The sequence below is a fragment of the Protopterus annectens genome, chromosome 6.part0 (assembly GCF_019279795.1).
Source record: "Protopterus annectens isolate FY-2018-M chromosome 6.part0, PAN1.0, whole genome shotgun sequence".
In the NCBI taxonomy this organism is placed as follows: Eukaryota; Metazoa; Chordata; order Ceratodontiformes; family Protopteridae; genus Protopterus; species Protopterus annectens.
In genome coordinates this window covers 1,184,993,701-1,185,000,100 of record NC_056737.1, presented here as the reverse complement: position 1 = coordinate 1,185,000,100, position 6,400 = coordinate 1,184,993,701, and positions in this window count along the sequence as shown.

Sequence of the window (6,400 nt, the reverse complement as noted above, 5' to 3'; positions counted from 1 at the left end):
TAAAATATGTGACGGCATTATCTAGTGGAAGGATTTTCAGTGGGGACCAATTAGTAACCTTGAGGCATTCAGAGAAGATTTAGGTGTTGAAGGAAGATAGGTTACGGGATTGTTTGAAAATGTGTTGTTTTTCTATGTGTGAGGATAGGCAGTCAGTGAAGGCTGGTAAGTGGTCACCTAGGGGGTCTGGTATTACAGCAGCTTTCGAGATACGGTTGGGATGTGTTGTTAATATCCAATCTAAGATGGTACCGGAGGAACCATCTTTGTTTGGCCTACTAGGGAGGTCTATTAGTTGGGTGAAATTGTAGAGGCTGATAGAGTGAGATGAGGTATCTATGAGGAAGGGGGTCCAGTTAATATTTACATCGCCAAGAATGCAGGTTTCATATTTGATATTTGAGTTAAACCAAGAGACGATGTCTTCCAGAGTTTTGGTATTGTCTCCGGGTGGGATGTAGATGGAGCAGATGCAGATGGATTTATAGTTGTTAAGTTTTAGAAAGCCTACAGTCATTTCTGCATTGGCAAATGTTGGGATGGGGTTGGTCAGTGGAGTAAAAGTGAGAGTGGAGGAGTAGATAATTGCTACGCCACCTCCTTTTCTATGAGTTCTATCATTGCGTATAATGTGGTAGCCTGGAGGAAGGATTTCATTATCTCTGATGGAGGGTTTGAGCCAGGTCTCAGAGACAGTGGTTATGTCTGGCTGGTTGTAAGAGAGCCAGGCATGAAGGTTGGGGATTTTATTATGGATGCTTTGTGCATTTAGGGTCATGAGGCGGATAGTCTTGTGTTTGTGTTGATTAGAACTTGGGTTAGGGTGGGTACAGGTAGGGGTTGGGCCTGGGTTAGGGTGGATGTCACCTGACAGAGAGAGTGAGATACGAGAGGGGAGCTGATTGAAGAAATGTTGAGGATAAAGGGAAGTATGTTTTTGGGGGGGGGTTGTCTTAGAGAAAGTAGATAGAGTAGGGAGAGGAGATGGTGATATAGGGAGTAAGGAGAGTTTGAAAAGATTGGATGGGCTGGAGGAGTAAAGTTCTGGACAGATCTGTGAATATGAGTGGGATATATCTGGGGGGTGTGAGGTGGTGGTGTGTGTGGTTAGAGGTAGGTATGTATTAGTGTGGAGGCTAAGGTGGGTAATGTAGCTTAGGGATATTAAAAGGGTAGATAGTAGTAGAGCTTGTTGTGGGAAGGTAGGCATTGTAGTATAGATGTGTGAGGTGTGGTGTATGTATGAGAGAGGGAGGGGGTGTGTATGAGATTGGTGTGTGTATGAAGTGCTACGCTCATCATGCAAACTGTAATGTTCCAAAGGTTGCTCTTTTTCTCTTGAAAGTCCACCAGTTTCACCAATGTAACCACCATGTCTTGTTCGCTGCTCTCTGACATTTGCATAAAAAGGTGACAATGACCTCTGCTTGTACTGATAATTGTGCATCAGTCCCATATCTGAAGAATTACTATTTTTCTTCTTCGGGTATAACAGTTCTACTTTCAAAGTACAGCAAACCTTGGGAATTTCCTCTGGAAGACCCAGTCTTAGCTTTCCTGGTCCCCATCATGGTCCCTTAAAAAGTACAGAAAGCTTGTTGTAGAAACCAGGTGCGATCCAAAATGTTTTCCAGATGTGAAGCAGGAGCTGAAACAGGTCAGCTGAGATGGCTGTAGTGATGAGAGCATATGGATCATTCACCAGACCTCCACACACAATCAGCATAGCAATTGTGGTTCGAATTCCATTCTGACCGATATTGTTATACAGGAACAACATGGGAGCTGCTACAATGAGCATCACACAGCAGGTTGTTGCTCTCCCTCCCGTGTAGTTAGAAACTATACCTGCAATTATCCCACCTAAAATTCCTCCAAAATCAAAGAGCGTAGATATAGCTCCAGCACCTTATGAATCCAAATGTGCTACGCTGGGAATGAACAGTGGTAGCCAGTAAAGGAAGGTGTAGCTGACAAGCTTGGCAAATAGTAAGCAGAGGGAAAACTCCAACACATCTGGAATTTTAAGGGCACTTACAAAGCTGATGGCAGTGGGTTCTTCAATGACAGTGCCCCGCTCTGTGGGTATGTTGATACTGCCCTCTGCTGCATGGTTCGGGCACCTAAAAAATTCCTCATCACTACCATTTCTGATTAATGGTGTCTGTTCAAGTCCTTCATGGTGTTGAGGAGGACAGCAATCCACATCTTCTTGACATTCCACTGTTGGCTGTGGTATGCTGTAAACTGCTTCACTGCCATCAGATGGACCTGATGGCTGTGGTATGCTGTCATCTGCTTCACTGCCATCGGATGAACCTACTGGCTGTGGTATGCTGTCATCTGCTTCAGTGCCATTGGATGGACCTGCTGACTGTGGTATGCTGTCATCTGCTTCGGTGCCATCGGATGGACCTGCTGACTGTGGTATGCTGTCATCTGCTTCACTGCCATTAGAAGGACCTGCTGACTGTGGTAAACTATCATCTGCTTCACTGCCATCAGATGGACCTGCTGACTGTGGAATGCTGTCATCTGCTTCACTGCCGTCGGATGAACCTGCTGGCTGTGGTATGCTGTCATCTGCTTCACTGTCATCAGATGGTCCTGCTGGCTGTGATATGCTGTCATCTGCTGCATTGCCATCAGATGGACCTGCTGGCTGTGGTATGCTGTCATCCGCTTCACCGCCATCAGATGGACCTGCTGGCTGTGGTATGCTGTCATCTGCTTCACCTCAATCAGATGGACCTGCTGGCTGTGGTATGCTGTCATCTGCTTCACCTCCATCAGATGGACCTGCTGGCTGTGGTATGCTGTCATCTGCTTCACTGCCATCAGATGGACCCGCTGGCTGTGGTATGCTGTAATATGCTTCACTGCCAACAAATGGACCTGCTGGCTGTGGTATGTTGTCATCTGCTTCACTGCCATCAGATGGATCTGCTGGCTGTGGTATGCTGTCATCTGCTTCACTTCCATCAGATGGACCTGCTGGCTGTGGTATGCCGTCATCTGCTTCACCGCCAACAAATGGACCTGCTGGCTGTGGTATGCTGTCATCTGCTTCACGGCCATCAGATGGACCCTGCTGATGATTCAGCTGTACGAGACACTCAGCCATCAGGGTATACCATTATCCAAGACTTTTGTCATAGGGGACTCCATTCAATGACATACAGATGCCCTAGTCACAATACAAACACCCCACTCACCCGACAGATACCCCACTCACCAGACTGACAAAGATATGATAATGGTTAGTTACTTATCTGAAGCCATAATCCACCATTTTACACACACACTCAAGTCACTGCACCAGTAGCAGTAAGACTCTATCATAGTCCATGTGGGCATTAGTGTTCTCAAATGTACCTCCCAGGACTATATGAATGAAGGGGTCTACTTCAGTAGACCACAACTACACTTAATTGAAAATTACTTTACCGAGATGATGTGATGCTCGTGCCCTGGCCCAGCAAACAAGGAGCCTCAGTCCTCACCACTAACACCAGAGAGGACATCTCATATATGAAGGAAAGGATAACAAATGCACACAGTAAAGTGCAATTTCCCTTAAGAGCACACAGAGATCACAGTCAGTCCGGGGCTGGTCACTCCCTTGCTGTCCAGGTCCCCAGTAAGACTCCTCGCTGGCACAGCTATAGTGTCCAGATCTTAGCCTAGTGGGCAAGCTAAAACCTAAAGCACCCTCTCTGTCCATCCAGTGCTTCATGTCCCTGCCCAAGTAGCTGACACACACACACACACACACACACACACACACACACACACACACACACACACACACACACACACACACACACTTTGAGATAAGAGTTTACACAACCACACAGACACTTCTGGGGAAGGCTGGCACAGGTTCTCCAGCTGTGCCCCTTTCTCCCAGACTATACAGTAGTTTCACTTGCCACCACCCACTAATACTTATCAGCTACTCAAAGGCCCTTAAAAGGGTGTCCAATTATTACTGTGCAATATTATTATCCAGTTGGTAAGTGTGACTAAACAATCAAGACTTATTTGGAGTGACTTGGACAGTAAGCACTATAAATATGCAATATACTCTAGAGCTTAAATTATCTCTATACAAAACAGCCACAGTTGAAAGGTTTAAAAATATTTAATAATAAATACTAAAAATGCAAGACAATACTTCTTACGACACAGCGCTAGTCAAGAGTTCAGAGATCACAGAGAAATACTTAAAACAATGCAGTAGTAAAGTTCTGACATCACAGAAAAACACAGGCTAATCTTTCTAGTTCCTAGCTCTAAGAGAAAACACAGTGCTAAAATACTGCTTACATATATAGCAAGGCAGAGTGCTGTGAGTTGGATGGTTCTCTCTGTTTAAATTGAAATTGTAGTTCTGATAAACATTACATCATTCTTTACCCCTTCCTGGGGTTTTCAGGCCAACATTAACTGCATCTACATTCTTTTACACCTTTGCAGAAATCAGAGCAATAAAGAACATTTGCATGTTTAAATCTAGCAATTTAACTCTTGGTTAAAACAATAGAAAGAATGTCTTTATCTAGATGGACTGGAGCTGACTTTAGATCAAAGGGTCACAACATGCTTTTACTGGGTCAGTAGAGAGCACATTTGCCACATTTTTGTAACAGCATTGTTTTCATTTAAGACAACAAACCTGTGATTCACATTAATATTTACAGATGACAGAATTATGTACAAATTTCTATTTGGCTAGGCTGGCAGCCTTCATCCATCTCTACCAGTCTTCACAGATTACATCACCGAAGTTTGAATAAACTGAAGCTTCACATTTCTGCATTTTTTACAGGGGGTGGAGGCACTTGGCCAACATGGGGAGATTTGTCTTTTTCCCCTCTCAAGTGTTATCCCAGAGTTGGTATATTTAGTTGGGAGGGAGGTGCAGCCCCCCACCTGGGTGGGTTTGACATACTGTGGTATGTTTTATGTTGGCCATGTACCTCCATTCCTTGTAAAACAAAATGCAGTAATGTGAAGTTCGGTTTATTCAAACTTTAGTGATGTCGTCTCGGTAAAGTAAGTTTTAATTACATGTGATTTCTGTCTACTGAAGTAGACTCAAATAGAAACATTATTGATCTCATTCAGTCTTTGTCTCAGGCAGGTATGTGTCTTGCACTGAGCAATGTTTTACCTTCTACCTTCACTAAGAATGATATCACAGTGCAAACAAAAGGTGATTGCTTTCACTAATTGGCTTAGTTTCAGGTGTCTTTCTAGGGGGGTTCAGTATTTGTAGCATGGGAGGACATGATGGATAAAACTTCATCCTCCCCTTAGAGCCTTTTTTATACAGTGTCAAACTGACATACCTATCGATTTAGCAAATACCCCCCCCCCAAAAAAAAATGAAAGGTGTTATTGCTCAATGTTAGGGGGCTAATCAAGAAATTCTACACTCTACAAGCTCACCTCACTGTAGAGAATACAAACATATGTGGTATTACTGAGAAATTGTTTAAAACAACAGAAAATACTCCAACAGTGCCAGACTTTAATGCCTTCAATACATTTAGAAAATCAGCTGCATAGGCAGCAACAAAATGTGGAAAAGTCTCAGTCAGCATTAGTGACAAGTATACCTCCAGGGTGGTTACACAGGAAGATGGCCTACAGTTTGTCCACTTGTAAATCATCATAGACAAAGTTTCATACCATATCTTAGCAAGCTATAAGACACCCTCTGTTCCCCAGGAATCTTGTAGCTCGTACCTAGACTTTCAGGAGACAAGGGCTTTGGACAAGGGGAGGGGTGGCCTCCCCTCCACTTTAACAGCAGGCATAACTGTTTGCCTCTTGATGCAGTACAGAAAAAATATACAAAAGAAATCAACTGCTGCAAGAATCTAATTGTCAATACTTTGCCACTGCTTGCATTCCCAGGCATAATCTGTATTAATAAAAAAAATGCAAAGAACCAGTACACGAAAACCACTAGACCATTGAAAACCACACTAGACGCTTGCAATAGAATATCTTAATAAAAAAACTCTAGCATCTCTTGCTGAGGCGCTAGAGTTTTTATTAAAATATTCTATTGCAAGGGTACAGTGTGGTTTTCACTGGTCTAGTGGTTTATGAGAATCTGTATTAATGTTGCACCTGTCAGCTGCCGTCATGTAATGCAAAACACCAACTCCAGACATAACAGGGTGCCATAAAATTGCAAGTGTCCCCTTTAAGTTATAATTTGTTTACATCTGCTGTCAGCACTGGAAAGTCGGCAACGTGATGATGAATGTGATGACGAATGTGATGCTGCGGCTCTGTGATAGTGTAATTCCATAACTGCGCCATTGCAAGCATTTATTTAGCAGGCAGATTTAAATGTATTATAGATGCAAATTAATGTAAACAG